The 21,329-nt window shown below is 45.9% G+C and overlaps 1 pseudogene; it reads left to right on the top strand.

The window, feature by feature from the left end:
• The first annotated feature begins 1,416 nt into the window (after positions 1-1,416).
• LOC106608802 (SH2 domain-containing protein 4B-like) lies at positions 1,417-20,063 on the top strand (annotated as a pseudogene).
• Positions 20,064-21,329: the final 1,266 nt, after the last annotated feature.

Below are 21,329 nucleotides of genomic sequence, written 5' to 3'. Positions count from 1 at the left end.
TGTGGAATTATGCTTCAGATGCTTGTCGCTTGGGGAGGTGGCTCCATATTCACAGCTCCCGATGCCTTCATAAATCAAGCTGCCTAATGTTCTGTGTGTTCGAGAGAGATCGAGAGAAAGAGAAATGCGCCTCATAGCAGTTTGTGGATGGCAGTCCCCAGCAGAGCATATTATGTTGGGCTGTATGTTTTCTGAATACTAAGACCCTGATGCACACACACACACACACACACACACACACACACACACACACACACACACACACACACAGCTGACAGCCATGGCCACCTGGTGTTTGCTGCAGTATCCATTTTCAGTGTTGGCCTATGACGATAAAACCGCCCTGTTCACCCCTGAACAGGGTCCCTATCCGCTTTGTGTGTGAGTGTTGTCTGAAATGACTAGGAGCAGGCAGGCAGACTAACAGCACAGGGAATGGTAGAGGAAGTCATTCTCCTAATTACATCCCTGTGAAACAAAGCAGAACTAGGGGAGAGGTAAACTTTGTCTGCCCTATTTACAGTACTGTGGATGGTTTATTTAGCTGGTGGGAGGAGATGTTGTTGCTAAGTTAAATCCAAGGGAGATTACAGTACACATGGATGGTATAATAACTATCATGAATAAGGCATTTGACTGGCGTTAGGCTGTTTATAAAATGTAATTATAATATAGAATAACCTGTTGTCTAGCTCTGAACATAAATAAAACATGCATACAGAAACTTAATTACAAGATATCAGGAAGAATGGAAAGAAAACAACACTAATCTGATACTAAAAGCATGTGTTAAAATGTCAATTTATTGTAACTGGAAGATGGGCATGAGTTTCATTCTTTCCCTCTCCTGCAGTAAAGACTTATCATGTTACACATCAGGTAAAGGGATCTGTGCTCACACACACACACACACACACACACACACACACACACACACACACACACACACACACACACACACACACACACACACACACACACGTACCAGAGATCTGGTTAAAACCCCTCACTTCAAAGCACATAGAGCAGAGGGAAGGAAGATGGCCCCTGTGTTTGTTCTGGTGCTGGATCTAGTATGATGGTGATAGAAGAGGAACAAGGATCTGAACTCTACAGCCCAGCAGGGTCTCTGAGGACTGTATGAACACAGTGACAGGAGTATCGGCGGAGTGAATGACAGAAGGGGGAGGCTGAAGAGCTGACTGTCAGACTCACTCAGATACCAATGTGCAATTCTGGATCACTCTGACACTCATCTGATATTAGGTGGTGGGACAAAATAGAAGTAGAGAGGAAGATGAGAACTACATCTGCCAAACATGTAGTGAACTGATAAAAGGGGTTCATGGCCCCAAAACTCTAACCTCAGGTTTACCCTGAGATATCTTGGGTGTTTGGAAGCTGTGTGTTGACAAGATGATGCAGCAGATTTTGAGGGACATGTACATCGATCCGGACTTGCTGGCAGAGCTCAACGAGGAGCAGAAGCATATCATGTTCTATAAGGAGCAGGAAAGGCGCTGGGATGAGAGGGAGAACCAGAACCAAGACCAGGCCAAGTAGGATGAGTCTGGGTGTACTGTACTGAAATCGCGGAGTGTAGATTTAGACATGATTTTAGCTGTGTCTAAATCATGATTTCACAGGGATGTTTGATATTGGTACTGGTAAGTATGGTTAAATACAATATTCCCAAAAGAAACTGGAGAGGTTGTGTTTGCTGTGTTTTTTGTTGTTGTCATAGACAGTCAAATGTGAGGCTGACATGCTTACCTCACTGTACCCGCTCATGCAGCAGGAGAAGTATCCAGTAGCTGCAGGGCAGTGATGGGGGTGTGTGTGGGTGATGGGCGACGCCCCTGGAGATGAGCCTTATGATGACATCATCAAGGAGCTGTTGGGGGGAGAAAGCCAGACGGCAGGCTCAGCAGGAGGCCAAGGAGTTCTGGTGACTGGGGAGGAGAAAGGATGCCCACATAACCCAGTGCAGGGATTTGAATGCCAAAGGTAAATGATTGTGTTAAATGTTATAGAAGGAAGGGAAAATGTGCCAGTGAGAGATTATATTGTAAGAGGGATGATAGGGGCAGATAAGGAGATATCTGTTGTGTGTTATAGAGCCATAACTAGATAGAAACTCTCCAAACATGTCTTATACATAACAGCATACACCTTGATGCAAAAAGACCCATGTCAATTTGGGCTTTGGGTAGGTTTCCCACCCCTTCCGTTCACGACAAAGTATCTTTCAACAACCCTCCTGCTCAGACAAACCAAAGAGGCTGAGATTGAGAAGAAGTTCCGGGATGCTATGCCGAAGGAAAATGCCCATTTTGTGGCAGGGAAGTGGAAGGAAGAAACAGAGGACAGGAAGGCTGCCAAGCAGGAAGTGGAACGCATCCAGGAGGAACTCAAAGTAGAGCAAAGGCAGTGTGTGTGTTTGTGTGGGAGGGATCTGTGGGGCAGGGGCAAAGTGATGGGGATCTTTGGTGGTGTGATTTGGAAAGTCAGATTACTTTCCCCATACAATCCAAGTGGTCAATGTCTTCTACAGAGATTGTGTTGATGCCCACCTTGAGGGCCAAACATTTATTTGCTGGACTTGCTTGCCAGATCAGTCCCATTAAATATGTAAGTATTTAAGCTGCATGGTGCAACGCCACACTGCTGTTAGAGAGGGCGTCCCCTCAGTCTGCATCCCAGCTCCCCTGCTCTACAGGAGGGAGAAATTTGAGAGCAGGATTGGACGATCAATACTAAATCTGGGAAGCAAACTAGCAGAGAGAGAATCATCCTTATTAGAGGGATTGAGGGACAGGGGCAAAGTATTTGCCAGGGAGCGCACTGCACAGACCAACACTGTGTGTGTGTGTGTGTGTGTGTGTGTGTTTGTGTGTTTGTGCGTGCGTGCGTGTAGAGATGGCATATATGTATATGAGGATGGATTATGGAAAAGGATTTGTTCTCTATGAAATGTAATAATCTTATACCTTCAAAGTAGAATGGGGAGTCTGAGGGGAACTGGATGGGAATCTCTGGGGGGTGAGATCACTGTTGTACCATAGAGCCCTGTTGGAGCATCGAAAGTCCTGGATGATGTAGAACCCGGACGAATGAGACCTACTTAAGAAACTCAGCAGAGCTCGTTTATCATTGCCCTCCTCTGTTGAGCTCGCCTGAAGGAAAAGGGCTTAGTCATTAAACGTTTCCCTGTCTGAAACTCTGGAAAAAGGAAGACACAGACAAAAAATGAGACAAAAATATGAAAAATGGAAGAGGTCAAAGTTGCATCACTAGACTATCTGTATCAAAAAATTAGGTCATTAGTCTTCCACCAATTCAGTTTTCAATACAGTCAATTCCCAACCCTGGCTTCTACAACAAAATCTGAAAATACTATTTATGTCAGCGATTTCTAGGAGTGGTGGTAGGAGTCAGGCGCAGAGAGCAGAGGTAAGGAAAAATGTGTTTATCCCTTAATTACGAAAAAACGGTCGACGCCAACAACCGGCGTGAATAGCGAAGTGCCCAAATACAACGGGTCCACAGTACGCATATAAAACAACACAAGCAGATCGCCAGCACATCCAACAACAAAAACACTCTGACGAAAATAATCCTGCACAAACCTGGGCAGGCTAAACAGGCTTAAATAACCATAAATCAAGAGACACAAATAAGGAACAGGTGCAAACAATAAGACATACCAAACAAAAAGGAAAAAGGGATCAGCGGCGGCTAGTAGGTGCGGCGACGACGACCGCCGAGCGCCGCCCGAGCAGGCAGGGGAGCCACCTTCGGTGGGATTCGTGACAGTACCCCCCTCCTGACGCACGGCTCCCGCAGCACGCCGCCACCGGCCTCGAGGGCGACCCGGAGCACGAGGCGCAGGGCGATCCCCATGAAGGCGGTGGAATTCCCTCAGTAGTGAGGGGTCCAAAATGTCCTTCCTAAGTACCCAGCACCTCTCCTCCGCGCCGTACCCCTCCCAGTCGACGAGGTACTGTAGGCCCCCCCCCCCCCCCAAAGTCTGGAGTCCAGAATGGCGCGTATCTTATACGCCGGGGACCCCCCAATGTCCAGCGGGGGTGGAGGGACCTCCGGCACCTCACCTTCCTGCATGGGACCAGCCACCACCGGCCTGAGGAGAGACACATGAAATGAGGGGTTAATACGGTAGTAAGATGGAAGTTGTAACCGGTAACACACCTCGTTTATCCTCCTCAGGACTTTAAATTATGGACCTGTGATACCTGGAAGTGACATCTGATGAAGAGAATCAAAGGTAATGGATTATTTACATAGTATTTTCGATTTTAGATCTCCCCAACATGACGTCTAGTCTGTATCGCAACGCCGTATTTTTCTGGGCACAGTGCTCAGATTATTGCAAAGTGTGATTTCCCAGTAAGGTTATTTTTAAATCTGGCAAGTTGATTGCGTTCAAAAGATGTAAATCTATAATTCTTTAAATGACAATATAATATTTTACCAATGTTTTCTAATTTTAATTATTTAATTTGTGACGCTGACTTGACTGCCGGTTATTGGAGGGAAACGATTTCCTCAACATCAATGCCATAGTAAAACGCTGTTTTTGTATATAAATATGAACTTGATAGAACTAAAAATGCATGCATTGTCTAACATAATGTCCTAGGAGTGTCATCTGATGGAGATTGTAAAAGGTTAGTGTATCATTTTAGCTGGTTTTATGGTTTTGGTGACCCTGTCTTTGACTTGACAAAACATTACACACAACTCTTGTAAATGTACTGTCCTAACATACTCTAAATTTATGCTTTCGCCGTAAAACCTTTTTGAAATCGTAAAACGTGGTTAAAGGAAATGTTTAATTTATCAAATGTTTTACCTTGGTGTAATTTAGAAAAGTTTAAAAATTTGAATTTTGACATTTATTTGGATTCAAATTCCATTGCACCGCTCTGTGTTTCACAAGTACCCCTCCTCCCTCAAGACTTTAAACGGCCCTTCACACTGTGGGCCCAGCTTCCGGCAGGGCAAGCGGAGGGGCAGGTTTCGAGCCGAGAGCCAGACTCGATCCCCTGGTGCAAACACAGGGGTCTCACTGCTGTGCTGGTCAGCGCTCTTCTTCTGCCGTCCACTTGCCTTAGTGAGTGCGTCTTGGACGGCTCTCCAAGTGTCCTTCGAGCGCTGCACCCACTCCTCCACCGCAGGAGCCTCGGTCTGGCTCTGGTGCCATGGAGCCAGGACCGGCTGGTAGCCCAACACGCACTGAAAAGGTGACATATTGGTTGATGAGTGACGGAGGGAGTTTTGGGCTATCTCGCCCACTCCCTGGGCCGGTCCCGGCAATACATCCTTAGAAACCTACCCACCTCTTGGTTCACTCTCTCCACCTGCCCATTACTCTCGGGGTGGAAACCCGAGGTCAGGCTGACCGAGAACCCCAACGGTTCCATGAACGCCCTCCAAACTCTGGACGTGAACTGGGGACCCCGATCAGAAACGATGTCCTCGGGCACCCCGTAGTGCCGGAAGACATGGGTAAACAGGGCCTCCGCAGTCTGCAGAGCCGTAGGGAGACCGGGCAACGGGATGAGACGGCAGGACTTCGAGAACCGATCCACAACGACCAGGATTGTGGTGTTCCCCTGAGATAAGGGAAGGTCGGTGAGGAAGTCCACTGACAAGTGCGACCACGGCCGCTGTGGAACGGGGAGGGGGTGTAATTGCCCTCTAGGCAGGTGTTGAGGAGCCTTGCTCTGAGCGCACACCGAGCAGGACGAAACATAAAACCGCACGTCCTTTACCAGGGTGGGCCACCAGTACTTTCCCCTCAGATTCCGCACTGTCCTTTCGATCCCAGGGTGACCCGAAGAGGGGAGATTATGGGCCCATCGAATCAATCGATCACGGACACCAAGCGGCAAGTACTGAACACCTGCCGGACACTGAGATGGTGCAGGTTCCAACCGTAACGCCCGCTCGACCTCCGCATCCACCTCCCATACCACCGGTGCTACCAAGCACGACGCTGGGAGGATGGGAGTTGGATCGATGGCCCTCTCCTCGGTGTCATATAGGCGGGACAGTGCGTCGGTCTTCGTGTTCTGTGAACCTGGCCAATAAGAGATAGTGAACCGGAAACGGGTAAAGAACATGGCCCACCTGGCCTGACGTGGATTCAGTCTCCTAGCTGCCCGGATGTACTCGAGATTACGGTGGTCAGTCCAGATGAGGAAAGGGTGCTTAGCCCCCTCAAGCCAATGTCTCCACACTTTCAGAGCCTTGACCACAGCTAACAACTCCCGGTCCCCCACGTCATAGTTCTGCTCTGCCAGCCCGAGCTTCCTAGAAAAGAAAGCGCACGGGCGGAGTTTGAGTGGCGTGCCCGAGCGCTGTGATAGCACGGCCCCCACCCCAGTCTCGGATGCGTCCACCTCCACTATGAATGCCAAAGAGGGGTCCGGATGAGCCAGCATGGGAGCGTCGGTAAACAGCTCCAGCAGACGACTGAACGCTCTGTTCACCTCTGCTGACCAGCGCATGTGCGCCGGACCCCCCTTCAGCAGTGAGGTAATGGGAGCAGCAACTTGACCAAAGCCCCGGATAAACCTCCGGTAGTAATTGGCAAACCCTAAGAACCGCTGCACCTCCTTTACCGTGGTTCGGAGTCGGCCAATTACGCACGGCTTTAACGCGGTCACATTCAATCACCACCCCCGAGGTGGAAATGCGATACCCCAGGAAGGAAACGGCTTGTTTGAAAAACACACATTTCTCAGCCTTAACGTACAGGTCATGCTCCAGCAGTCGCCCAAGCACCTTGCACACCAGGGAGACATGCGCGGCGCGTGTGGCGGAATAGATCAGGATGTCATCAATATACACCACCACACCCTGCCCATGCAGGTCCCTGAGAATCTCGTCGACAAAGGATTGAAACACGGCTGGAGCATTCTTTAACCCATACGGCATGATGAGGTACTCATAGTGGCCCGATGTGGTACTAAACGCGGTTTTCCACTCATCTCCTCCCTGGATACGCACCAGATTGTACACGCTCCTGAGATCCAGTTTCGTGAAAAAACGCGCTCCGTGAAATGATTCCACCGCCATAGCGATGAGAGGTAGCGGGTAACTAAACCCTACTGTGATGGAATTTAGACCTCGATAATCAATGCACGGACGCAGACCTCCATCCTTTTTCTTCACGAAAAAGAAACTCGAGGAGACGGGTGACATGGAGGGCCGAATGTACCCCTGTCTCAGAGATTCCGTGACATATGTCTCCATAGCCAACATTTCCTCTTGTGACAATGGGTACACGTGACTCCTGGGGAGTGTAGCATTTACCTGGAGGTTTATCACGCAATCCCCTCGTCGGTGAGGTGGTAATCGGGTCGCCCTCTTTTTACCGAAGGCGATAGCCAAATCGGCATATTCAGAGGGAATGCGCACAGTGGAAACCAGGTCTGGCCTCTCCACCGTCGTCGCACCGATGGAAACTCCTTTACACCTGCCTGAACACTCCTCTGACCACCCTCTGAGAGCCCCCTGTCTCCACGAAATATCAGGATTGTGATTGGCCAGCCAGGGAATCCCCACCACCACCGGAAACGCAGGCGAATCAATGAGGAAGAGACTAATCCGTTCCCCATGATCCCCCTGCGTTACCATGTCCAGTGGCACCGTGGCCTCCCTGACCAGCCCTGACCCTAATGGTCGGCTATCTAAGGAGTGCACGGAGAAAGGTTGGTCCAACGACACCAGGGGAATCCCTAGCCTTAACGCGAGCCCACGATCCATAAAGTTTCCAGCTGCGCCTGAATCAACTAGCACCTTATGCTGGAAAGAGGGAGAAAACTCAGGGAAAGTTACAAGTACAAACATATGACCAATAGGGAGCTCTGGGTGAGGTTGGTGCTTACTCACCTGGGGTGAACGAGGAGTGCTCCGCCTGCCATCCCGATTCCCAGAGGAGCTCCCCCAGCACCGGTCGGCAGTGGGTCCTCTCCGACCACACCAGGTACAGGAGGAGCCTCCTCCACTGGTTTCCCTCGACGCGGCCTGGTCTGGAACCAACAGGGCCCGGTCTGGACGCCCGCGGGCAGCCAGCAGGTTGTCGAGACGAATGGACATGTCAATTAGTTCATCCAGTGAGAGGGTAGGGTCTCGACAGGCTAGCTCCCGGCGGACGTCCTCCCGGAGGCTACACCGATAGTGGTCCTGGAGGTGGAACCAACAGGGCCCGGTCTGGATGCCCGCGGGCAGCCAGCAGGTTGTCGAGACGAATGGACATGTCAATTAGTTCATCCAGTGAGAGGGTAGTGTCTCGACAGGCTAGCTCCCGGTGGACGTCCACCCGGAGGCTACACCAATAGTGGTCCATCAGGGCCCTGTCGTTCCACCCCGCTAGAGCAGCCAAGGTCCGGAACTCCAGAGCAAAGTCCTGTGCGCTCCTCCAGGACCACTACACCGATAGTGGTCCTGGAGGTGGAACCAACATGGCCCGGTCTGGACGCCCGTGGGCAGCCAGCAGGTTGTCGAGACGAATGGACATGTCAATTAGTTCATCCAGTGAGAGGGTAGTGTCTCGACAGGCTAGCTCCCGGCGGACATCCTCCCGGAGGCTACACCGATAGTGGTCCATCAGGGCCCTGTCGTTCCACCCCGCTCCAGCAGCCAAGGTCCGAACTCCAGAGCAAATTCCTGTGCGCTCCTCGTCTCCTGCCGCAGGTGGAACAGCCGTTCACCCGCCGCCCGGCCCTCCAGTGGGTGATCGAACACGGCCCGGAAACGGCGGATGAACTCGGGGTAGTGATCCCTTGCCGAGTCTGGGCCATACCACACTGCGTTGGCCCACTCCAGGGCACGTCCCGTTAAGCAGGAGACGAGGACACTCACGCTCTCCTCTCCAGAGGGAGTCGGATGAACGGTAGCCAGGTACAACTCCAACTGTAGCAGGAACCCCTGGCACCCAGCCGCCGCTCCATCATACTCCCTGGGGAGAGTCAGGGGTAGGGCGTCCGGACGCCGGAGGAGGGGTAGCTGGTGGAGGGGGAGTAGGTGCTGGGGATGTGGTAGGCAGGCCACTCCTCTCCCATCGGTCCATCCTCTCCATCATCTGATCCATCGCTGAACCGATTCGGTGGAGAATGCTGGTATGATGGAGGACCCTTTCCTCCATCGATGGGAGAGGAGGTGCGGCTGCTCCTGCTGACTCCATAATGAGGTGTGGGATTCTGTCAGCGATTTCTAGGAGTGGTGGTAGGAGTCAGGCGCAGAGAGCAGAGGTAAGGAAAAATGTGTTTATTCCTAAACTCTCTGGGCTAGGTGGGACGAAATCGTCCCACCTACGCAACAGCCAGTGTAATCCCGTGGCGCGATTTTCAAATACCTTAGAAATGCTATTACTTCAATTTCTCAAACATATGACTATTTTACACCATTTTAAAGACAAGACTCTCGTTAACCTGTTAGGGCTAGGGGGCAGCATTGACACGGCTGGATAAAAAACATACCCGATTTAATCTGGTTACCACTCCTACTCAGTAACTAGAATATGCATATACTTATTACATATGGATAGAAAACACCCTAAATTTTCTAAAACTGTTTGAATGGTGTCTGTGAGTATAACAGAACTCAAATGGCAGGTCAAAACCTGAGAGATTCCTTTACAGGAAGTGGCCTGTCTGACCATTTGTTGAACTTCTTTTCCATCTCTATCATTTACTAAGGATCTCTGCTCTAACGTGACACTTCCCACGTCGTCCATAGGCGCTCAGAGCCCGGGAAAAAACAGAATGTCGTCATTCCAGCCCCAGGCTGAAACACATTATCGCCTTTCTCAAGTGGCCCATCAAGAGACACTAGCTTATGCGCGTGACCCCGACCGCCCCCGCCTTTGGGATTTTTTCCTCTGTTTGCCGAAAAGGAGATTCCCTGTCGGAATATTATCGCTTTTCTACGAGAAAAATGTCGTAAAAATTGATTTTAAACAGCGGTTGACATGCTTCGAAGTACGGTAATGGAATACTTAGAATTTTATTGTCACGAATTGCGCCAAGCGCGTGACACTTCTTTACTATTTCGGATAGTGTCTGGACGCATCGAACAAAACGCCGCTATTCGGATATAACGATGGATTATTTTGGACCAAACCAACATTTGTTATTGAAGTAGCTGTCCTGGGTGTGTATTCTGACGAAGACAACAAAAGGTAATGACATTTTTATAATAGTAAATATGATTATGGTGAGTGCTAAACTTGCCGGGTGTCTAAATAGCGAGCCCGTGATGCCTGGGCTATGTACTTAGAATATTGCAAAATGTGCTTTCACCAAAAAGCTATTTTAAAATCGGACATATCGAGTGCATAGAGGAGGTCTGTATCTATAATTCTTAAAATAATTGTTATGCTTTTTGTGAACGTTTATCGTGAGTAATTTAGTAAAATGTTAGCGAATTCCCCGGAAGTTTGCGGGGGTATGCTAGTTCTGAACGTCACATGCTAATGTAAAAAGCTGGTTTTTGATATAAATATGAACTTGATTGAACAAAACATGCATGTATTGTATAACATAATGTCCTAGGGTTGTCATCTGATGAAGATCATCAAAGGTGAGTGCTGCATTTAGCTGTCTTCTGGGTTTTGGTGACATTATATGCTGGCTTGAAAAATGGGTGTCTGATTATTTCTGGCTTGGTACTCTGCTGACATAATCTAATGTTTTGCTTTCGTTGTAAAGCCTTTTTGAAATTGGACAGTGTGGTTAGATTAACGAGAGTCTTATCTTTAAATGGCTGTAAAATAGTCATATGTTTGAGAAATTGAAGTAATAGGATTTTTAAGGTTTTGAAAATCGCGCCACAGGATAGCCGTGGCTGTTACGTAGGTGGGACGAATTCGTCCCGCCTAGCCTAGAGAGGTTAATCTAACCACACTGTCCGATTTCAAAAAGGCTTTACAACGAAAGCAAATCATTATGTCAGCAGAGTACCCAGCCAGAAATAATCAGACACCCATTTTTCAAGCTAGCATATAATGTCACAAAAACCCAGAAGACAGCTAAATGCAGCACTAACCTTTGATGATCTTCATCAGATGACACATCTAGGACATTATGTTATACAATACATGCATGTTTTGTTCAATCAAGTTCATATTTATATCAAAAACCAGCTTTTTACATTAGCATGTGACGTTCAGAACTAGCATACCCCCCGCAAACCTCCGGTGAATTTACTAAATTACTCACGATAAACGTTCACAAAAAACATAACAATTATTTAAAGAATTATAGATACAGAACTCCTTTGTGCAATCGAGGTGTCCGATTTTAAAATAGCTTTTCGGTGAAAGCACATTTTGCAATATTCTGAGTACATAGCCCAGCCATCACGGCTAGCTATTTAGACACCCACCAAGTTTAGCCCTGACCAAACTCCGATTTACTATTACAAAAGTTTGATTACCTTTGATGTTCTTCGTCAGAATGCACTCCCAGGACTGCTACTTCAATAACAAATGTTGGTTTGGTCCAAAATAATCCATCGTTATATCCAAATAGCGGCGTTTTGTTCGATGCGTTCAAGACACTATCCGAAGTGTAAATAAGGGTCACGAGCATGGCGCAATTCGTGACAAAAAAATTCTAAATATTCCATTACCGTACTTCGAAGCATGTCAACCGCTGTTTAAAATCCATTTTTATGCTATTTTTCTCTGAAAAAAGCAATAATATTCCGACCGGGAATCTGCATTTAGGTAAACAGAGGAAAGAAAATAAAGCATTCGGTCGACTCGGGCACGCGCCTAAGCCCACAGTACTCTGACCAGCCACTATCCAAACGCGATAAAGTGTTTCAGCCAGAGCCTGCCTCGATATCCTTCAGCTTTTTCCCGGGCTCTGAGAGCCTATGGGAGCCGTAGGAAGTGTCACGTTATTGCAAAGATCCTCAGTCTTCAATAAAAAGAGCCAAGATAAAACACAACTTGTCAGACAGGCCACTTCCTGCATGGAATCTTCTTAGGTTTTGGCCTGCCATATGAGTTCTGTTATACTCACAGACACCATTCAAACAGTTTTAGAAACTTTAGGGTGTTTTCTATCCAAAGCCAATAATTATATGCATATTCTAGTTACTGGGCAGGAGTAGTAACCAGATTAAATCGGGTACGTTTTTTATCCAGCCGTGTCAATACTGCCCCCTAGCCCTAACAGGTTAATTACGAAAAAACGGTCGACGCCAACAACCGGCGTGAATAGCGAAGTGCCCAAATACAACGGGTCCACAGTACGCATATAAAACAACACAAGCAGATCGCCAGCACATCCAACAACAAAAACACTCTGACGAAAATAATCCCGCACAAACCTGGGCGGCCTAAACAGGCTTAAATAACCATAAATCAAGAGACACAAATGAGGAACAGGTGCAAACAATAAGACATACCAAACGAAAAGGAAAAAGGGATCAGCGGCGGCTAGTAGGCCGGCAACGACGACCGCCGAGCGCCGCCCGAGCAGGCAGGGGAGCCACCTTCGGTGGGATTCGTGACAATTTAACTGTGTCATGCCCTGATCTGTTTCACCTGTCCTTGTGCTTGTCTCAACCCCCCTCCAGTTGTCACCCATCTTCCCCATTATCCACTGGGTACTTACACCTGTGTTTTCTGTCTGTCTGTGTGAGTTCGTTTTGTTCCTCAAACCTACCAGCGGGTTTCCCCTTGCTCCTGCCTTGGTTATTTTCTAGTTTTCCCGGTTTTGTCCTTTCTGCCTCCCCTGAGCCTGCCTGCCGTCCGCTACCTTTGCCCCACAACTCTGGATTACCGACCTCTGCCTGGCCTGACCCTGATCATGCCTGCCGTCCTGTACCTTTGCCTGCCCTTGTTCGAATTAATAAACTTTTGTTACTTCGACATTGTCTGCACCTGGGTCTTACCTTCAAATTTGATGAACGGTCCTGTCTATAATAATAATACTAATATGATGGGTCTGCAGATTTTGCTGCGAAGAAACAGAATCATTAGATCACTTGTTTTGGTCATGCCTATATGCACAGTGCCTTCAGGAAGTATTCACACCCCTTGACTTTTTCCACATTTTGTTGTGTTACAGCCTGAATTTTAAATGGTTTTGTGTCATTGGCCTTCACACAATACCCCATAATGTCAATGTGGAATTATGTTTGTAGATGTTTTCTGTATACACTGCTCAAAAAAATAAAGGGAACACTTACACAACACAATGTAACTCCAAGTCAATCACACTTCTGTGAAATCAAACTGTCCACTTAGGAAGCAACACTGATTGACAATAAATTTCACATGCTGTTGTGCAAATGGAATAGACAACAGGTGGAAATTATAGGCAATTAGCAAGACACCCCCAATAAAGGAGTGGTTCTGCAGGTGAGGACCACAGACCACTTCTCAGTTCCTATGCTTCCTGGCTGATGTTTTGGTCACTTTTGAATGCTGGCGGTGCTTTCACTCTAGTGGTAGCATGAGACGGAGTCTACAACCCACACAAGTGGCTCAGGTAGTGCAGCTCATCCAGGATGGCACATCAATGCGAGCTGTGGCAAGAAGGTTTGCTGTGTCTGTCAGCGTAGTGTCCAGAGCATGGAGGCGCTACCAGGAGACAGGCCAGTACATCAGGAGACGTGGAGGAGGCCGTAGGAGGGCAACAACCCAGCAACAGGACCGCTACCTCCGTCTTTGTGCAAGGAGGAGCAGGAGAAGCACTGCCAGAGCCCTGCAAAATGACCTCCAGCAGGCCATAAATGTGCATGTGTCTGCTCAAACGGTCAGAAACAGACTCCATGAGGGTGGTATGAGGGCCCGACGTCCACAGGTGGGGGTTGTGCTTACAGCCCAACACCGTGCAGGACATTTGGCATTTGCCAGAGAACACCAAGATTGGCAAATTCGCCACTGGCGCCCTGTGCTCTTCACAGATGAAAGCAGGTTCACACTGAGCACATGTGACAGATGTGACAGAGTCTGGAGACGCCGTGGAGAACGTTCTGCTGCCTGCAACATCCTCCAGCATGACCGGTTTGGCGGTGGGTCAGTCATGGTGTGGGGTGGCATTTCTTTGGGGGGCCGCACAGCCCTCCATGTGCTCGCCAGAGGTAGCCTGACTGCCATTAGGTACCGAGATGAGATCCTCAGACCCCTTGTGAGACCATATGCTGGTGCGGTTGGCCCTGGGTTCCTCCTAATGCAAGACAATGCTAGACCTCATGTGGCTGGAGTGTGTCAGCAGTTCCTGCAAGAGGAAGGCATTGATGCTATGGACTGGCCCGCCCGTTCCCCAGACCTGAATCCAATTGAGCACATCTAGGACATCATGTCTCGCTCCATCCACCAACGCCACGTTGCACCACAGACTGTCCAGGAGTTGGCGGATGCTTTAGTCCAGGTCTGGGAGGAGATCCCTCAGGAGACCATCCGCCACCTCATCAGGAGCATGCCCAGGCGTTGTAGGGAGGTTATACAGGCACGTGGAGGCCACACACACTACTGAGCCTCATTTTGACTTGTTTTAAGGACATTACATCAAAGTTGGATCAGCCTGTAGTGTGGTTTTCCACTTTAATTTGGAGTGTGACTCCAAATCCAGACCTCCATGGGTTGATAAATTGGATTTCCATTTATTATTTTTGTGTGATTTTGTTGTCAGCACATTCAACTATGTAAAGAAAAAAGTATTTAATAAGATTATTTCTTTCATTCAGATCTAGGATGTGTTGTTTAAGTGTTCCCTTTATTTTTTTCAGCAGTATATATAATTAAAAATGAAAAGCTGAAATGTCTTGAGTCAATAACTATTCAACCCCTTTATTTTGACTAGCCTGAGTAAGTTCAGGAGTAAAATTGTGCTTAACAAGTCACAATATAAGTAGCAATAATAGTGTTTAACATGACTTTTATGTTTAACATGATTTGAATCACTACCTCATCTCTGTACCCCAAACATAAATGTATTTGTAAGGTCCCTCAGCCGAGCAGTGAATTTCAAACACAGATTCAACCACAAAGACTAGGGAGGTTTTCCGAAGCTTTGTAAAGAGCACCTATCGCTAGATGGGTAAAAAAAAATGTTAAAAACAGACATTGAATATCCGTTTAAGCATGGTGAAGTTATTAATTACCCTTTGGGTGGTGTATCAATACACCCAGTCACTACAAAGATACAGGAGCCTTCCTAAGCAGTTGTCAGAGAGGAAGGAAACCTCTCTGGGATTTCACCATGAGGTCAATGGTAATTTTAAAACAGTTAAAGAGTTTTATGGTTGTGATTGGAGAAAACTGAGGATGGATCAACAACATTGTAGTTACTCCACAATGCTAACCTAAATGGCAGAGTGAAAATAAGGAAGCCTGTAATGAATACAAATATTCCAAAACATGCATCCTGTTTGCAATAATGCACTAAAGTAAAACTGCAAAAAAATGTCAAAGAAATGAACTGTATGTCCTGAATACAAAGCATTATGTTCGGGGAAAATCCAACACAACACTGAGTTGGAGGTGCCTGCATCATGTTATAGGTGTGCTTGTCATTGGCAAGGATTATGGCGTTTTTTGGGATAAAAATAAATGGAATAGAGCTAAGCACAGGCAAATTCCTAGAGTAAAACCTGGTTCAGTCTGCTTTCCAACAGACACTGGGAGACAAATTCACCTTTCAGCAGGATAATAACCTAAAACACAAGGCCAAATATACACTGGAGTTGCTGACCAAGACGACATTGAATGTTCCTCAGTGGCCTAGTTACAGTTTTGACTTAAATCAGCTTGAAAATCTATGTCAAGACTTGAAAATGGCTGTCTAGCAATGATCAACAACCAACTTGACAGAGCTTGAATAATTATTTTAAGAACAATGTGCAAATATTGTACAATCCAGGTGTGCAAGTCTCTTAGACTTACCCAGAAAGACTTATGTAAATGTGATATTTCTGTATTTAATTTTCAATAAATTAGCAACCTTTTCTAAAACATGTTTTAACTTTGTCATTATGAGGTATTGTGTGTAGATGGGTGAGAAAAAATCGGTTTAATCCATTTTGAATTCAGGCTGTAACACAACAAAGTGCGGAATAAGACAAAGGGTATGAATACTTTTGGAAGGCACTGTAGCTTGTTTTTGGTCGCAGGTGCAGGTATGGCTTAAAGATCACAACATTTACTTAAAGCTATCTCTGCAAATAGCACTGTTGGGTGATTTGAAAAGCCATAGTCAATCAATCAATATTATAATAATACTCTTAGTAAATATTTTCAGATCTAATTTACAATCTGTAGAAACTATGACAATACAAAGGTTCAGAACTTTCGTGAAACATCACAGCACAATTGAAAAATATATGGCAAGTAGAAAAATGGATGGTTATCAAAACTGGATGGCTTTCAGAGATAGTTGGGAGGGTTAAAGGGTAGCAAAAAAAATAAAAAATAAAAAAGATAACGTAAAATATACCTTGTCCGTGTACAATGTCCATAAAATGTATATAATATGTAAAAGATGGGAGTAAAAGCCTAAGTGTTGTTGTCCGTTGGTTTACTACAATTAGGGGAGGGGTGTTAGGGTTAGGGGAAAATAATACAGAAGGAAAATATGATTTTTTTTAATGAGAAAAAAAATATATGGGGGATTGGAAATGATGCAGACAAATACATTGATAGAGCCCACAAAAAAGTAGTTATAATAATAATAATAATTTGATGGGTTACATTCCCTATTGGTTACATTCACAGAAGAGTAGCCTTTGACCTAGAGAAAACCAATTGCTGTTCACATGTGGTGAATGCTTGCTTTGCAAAAAAGAACCCTGTGTCGTCTGAAACTCTGAATATGTTCACTGAGGTTCTATACACTGTATGTTCTTTCTACAGCATCAAACAACACCAATTATCTTGCTGTCACAACTGTCACTCACCAGTCTCCAGCAGGGAAAAAAGCATTTTAGCTACAACAAAACATAACAGCTAACAATTGTCCCGATCAAAAGATGCCTGTTTTCACTCTACAACTAAATGGTAATTGCTCCATGCAAAGAATTACAAGGCCAATTTATTTCCCCATAAATAAATTATTCAGTAAATTATTTCCACTTCAGTACAGATGATGAGCTGAATGCTTGTGTTCATCACAAGCAGTGTGTATGGAATATCATACTGGAGAATTAGGTCATTAATGAAGTCAATTAGAAGGTAGCCAAGTTGGACTAAGGAAGGGGAAGGGAGCAAACCCTAAATATTATAATAGGCCTACATTTCTCAGCAGGCCAGGGTACATTAGAAGATGCAGCAATCATGACAGTCAGGGACATACAGGTTCTGTATTTACTGCCGACAGTCCTGGACAATTATTTTTGTGTTTTGTTACGAAATGTTATGCAAATGTGTACGCCAACCTGTCTTTTGTTCACAATTCCTCACATATTTCTCCTCTGACAGAAACGCGAGGAGGAGGAGAGACATCAAGGTGAGGAGGAGATAAAACGTGCAGAGGAGAAGAGAGCGAGGGAGCTGTATATCTCCCTAGAGCAGGAACAAAGAAGGAGTGAGAAGGATGAGAAGGAATGGGAGGCGCAACGTAAGTCAAGTCTTCCCTGACTTTTCTCTCTACACCTGTTTTCCTTTCCATTGATCACCTCCTTCTCCATCCCTCATTTTTACATGAACCTTTTTTATTCATTTCTGTCTCTCCCTAAATGTAAACTCCAAAACTTTTGTTGTTAATCCTCAAACTTTCCTACACCTGAAAACATGAAATGACCCCGGCAATCGATAGAACATCACTCATAGATGCACAAATAATATATAACATTCAAAATTGGTGAATCCAGTCTCCTTTTTACGTCATTTAACACCTGATTTACATAACAAAAGTCACATCTCAATAGGTGGTTCAGATAAGTCATGACATACCACAAGTGGGGAGCTGGGCCTTTCCTTGTTTGTTCTCTATTGTTCTTCAAGCAAGGGCGAAGGCCGATGACATCACAACTTCCCATCAAACCAACTATTTGAAAGCCCTACTCCTTGAAGTATGCAGTTGTGTTTAAAAAACACGGTCCTGCTTTATTTGAAGTACATCTTATGAAGGCTTCATAAAGCATTCATATATGCTTTATAACCACTACATAAATGGCTCACAAATCATCTATAACCTTATTTCATGCTCTATAAAGGATCAAAACATGTGAACAAATAAATTAGATGCTTATGTCACACAGTTATGCCACATTATGAATCATTCTAGAGCAGGAAATACGGTTACAGATGATTTATGACCCATGTATCTACTGTTTATAAAGCCTTCATAAGTTGTAGGCACGTGTCGAGTACAACCCGGCAGTCCCTGAGGGCAATAGAGAAGGGCTGTGTGGCGGTGCTCAGTTGGCTGTTCTGGCAGGGCCCTGTGGTGGGGAACAGACAAACAGCAGCCTCCCTCAGGAGACACAGCACCGTGCTAGAGTCATCCTCCTCCACCACCCACAGCACAGAGCGTACCCACTGCTCCAGCCTCCAGCCTGCTGCTCCTCCACTGTACTGCCGCGGACAGTGCCTGAAGACACAGCCTCACTGTTACACAGCCACTGATGTACAGGACAGATACAGAATTGGCCTACTACTCATGAATATGTACATGGATAGATATAGCAAAATTACTATGCAGCACCCAATCCATATACAGATAAGATGCATAGAATGGTGAAGTAAAAAAAAGTATATAATATATATTGAGAGATACACAGAAGCAGACCCGATAGACCCGCAAGGCTTTTTTTGTGCCTGGAACTCATCTAAAGCATGATGCACCTTTATCACGGCACCATTAAAAGTCTTTGGGCAATCTTATATATTATGTATTTATTTCTTATTATAATATCATGTGATTATGCATGCTTCACTTCTCTATCTTCTCCAGTCTCGCCTGGGTGAGAGCTCCCCGGCCCAGCTCCAGAGAGTGTGTTCTGCTATGGTTCAAAGAGGAGCAAATGCCCAAACAGGTTGGCTATGAGTGCAACAGCGCCACCATTGCCCCCTGGTTCCACGGTCAGTACTGGGATGTTGTCTCGACCAAACATGGATCCCTCCTAGCATCCCCTCTTGCACCAAACTACTTCTCTTCACTACTTTTACCACATGCAAACTATCTAACTCAAAAGTATTCCTCAGGAAAGGAGCATTGAAAAAAAGTGAGTCTGTTCGTGCATGCTAGTGTGTGTGGCTGGAGTGTGTGTGGCTGGATATACAGTACATCAGTGTTCTTTTCATATCACAACTGATGTAGCAACAAATCACATACACGGCTGACCTGCGTTATCTTCAATAATACTGCTGTAACCATGGAAACATGATATGCGGAGGCTGACAGAACTGACTGTTTGAAGTGTGTGTGAATGTGTGACATTAGTTATATGCTAATTTGAAAAGGAGGATGCATCTTGGTTTGCAAGAATTCACGTCTCTTTGACATTACACATACAGTATAACATTGTGTGGTGTACAAATACAGATAAAAAGCATCTGGAGACTGCTGGGGGGAGGATGCTGATAAACAGTGTGAATATATTTCACCACAGATCACCACATTGGATCTGGAAAATCGTAACATGAAACCATCATATTACTGTAGAGCTACATAACATGCATGCAGTGTACAACAACAGACAAAACAACAGCTGTTGATAAGAATGTAGAGCACAAGCATATCTAAGACTAGGCAGCTGTAGGCTATGTACTGATGACCTGTCTGTCTTTCTTTAGGAAGAGATGATCACCACATCAGGAGGAGAGCTTCTGCAGGAGGCATACAAACGGATAGACTCAGCCACGGGCTATGGGGACTCTTCCAATGACCCCCTCAACACCTTGTCAGTTCACTATGAACCCCTTTGTGCTCCCTGTGATGTCACTTTGACCTCACCCCCTTGGATTCACACAGAGGGAGCTCAAGAGCTCTTCAGACTCCAACCGTACCACAGGACTGTCCATAGACATCTATTCCCCCAGTAGCATCTCACATGCCTCACCCCCAGCTGTATAGCAGTGAGGACTGTGTAACACAAAAGATGAGTGAGCCATTGAGATATATATCGTTTCTGCTTAGGGAGTTACACAAATGATTAGCAACAGTGCGATTCAGGACAAGATCCAGTTTTTAGGGAAAGAGCAGACTTGTGCTCACAGGTAAGCAGACAGACACCCAGACACCGGAGGCAACAGGGAACAGAGGTGGATTGATAAAAGTGTCTAGCATCTGTCAAATACTCCAACTGATACAATTTATTTTTTAATGCTAAGATTCTGACTTTGTACTTAAGCAAATGTATGGTAAGATGCTAAACACAATTAGACAAAACAAAAGTCTCAGGGAGTTCTACAGCTTTAACGTAGAGTCATAGAGAACTTTGAACTTGTTTTTGTGCACTCATCCCTATAGGGAATCTGTTGTCATCCTGATAGGGCTTTGTTCCTGGGCCAGACTGCAGTTGAAAGAGAGCATTTGCAAAGAAATCAAACTACGTGTATTGAATGAATGCACATCCTCCTCCCATAGGTTAAAGCTACTATGAGAAGGAATTAATCATAATGCAAACAGTGCAATTATTCACTGAGATCCACCTATCTCTAGAATGAATGGTGCAAGTGCCCTCCTGTTCAGGATATAAGACTATTGCTGCAGTAGCACTGACAGCTTTTTCCATGCAAGTGATAGCCTCACTGATCCCGAGCAGGTAACCAGAGCTCCTCTTTTCCAACAGCCAGTATCATTCAGCAGTTAAGACAGCCAATAGTTTTGTTAACATCATCAGCACACACCCCCACGCACCCCAAAAACACACACAGACACACAGACACACATTCAATCATATGCTCAGGTTTCCACAACACTGTAAAGAATGCATTTTCCTGGCTACTAGAGATGTGCTGCTGTAGTAAGCAGCATGAGAGATTGTTGTGTGGCAGGCAGCTCGATTTGTACAGCTTTAGGTATCAGTTTACTGGCAGCAGGTCCACCATGAGTCAGTGAGCCAGGCAGTCAGTCTGTTTAGAGCAGCCAGTAGTCAGCCACAGCCACACAGCCATTAAGTTACATTAAAGCATCACTCTGAACATCAACCTCATCAAAAACAGAGACAAAAGGTCATCGGAGAGATGGATGGAGTTTTTTATACTACTTTGCCAAAAATATCTATGTGGTCTCAGGGCAATTAGTATTATTCTCTATGTAAAACTGTGAAACTCCATTTAGCATGTTATAATAGCTTATGTTGGGTTACATTATGAATGGAATAGCAGTCGTACAATA

The sequence above is a fragment of the Salmo salar genome, chromosome ssa01, assembly GCF_905237065.1.
Source record: "Salmo salar chromosome ssa01, Ssal_v3.1, whole genome shotgun sequence".
NCBI classification, from domain to species: Eukaryota; Metazoa; Chordata; class Actinopteri; order Salmoniformes; family Salmonidae; genus Salmo; species Salmo salar.
Note: the sequence above shows the minus strand (reverse complement) of the source record. Positions and strands in the feature narration are given on the sequence as shown.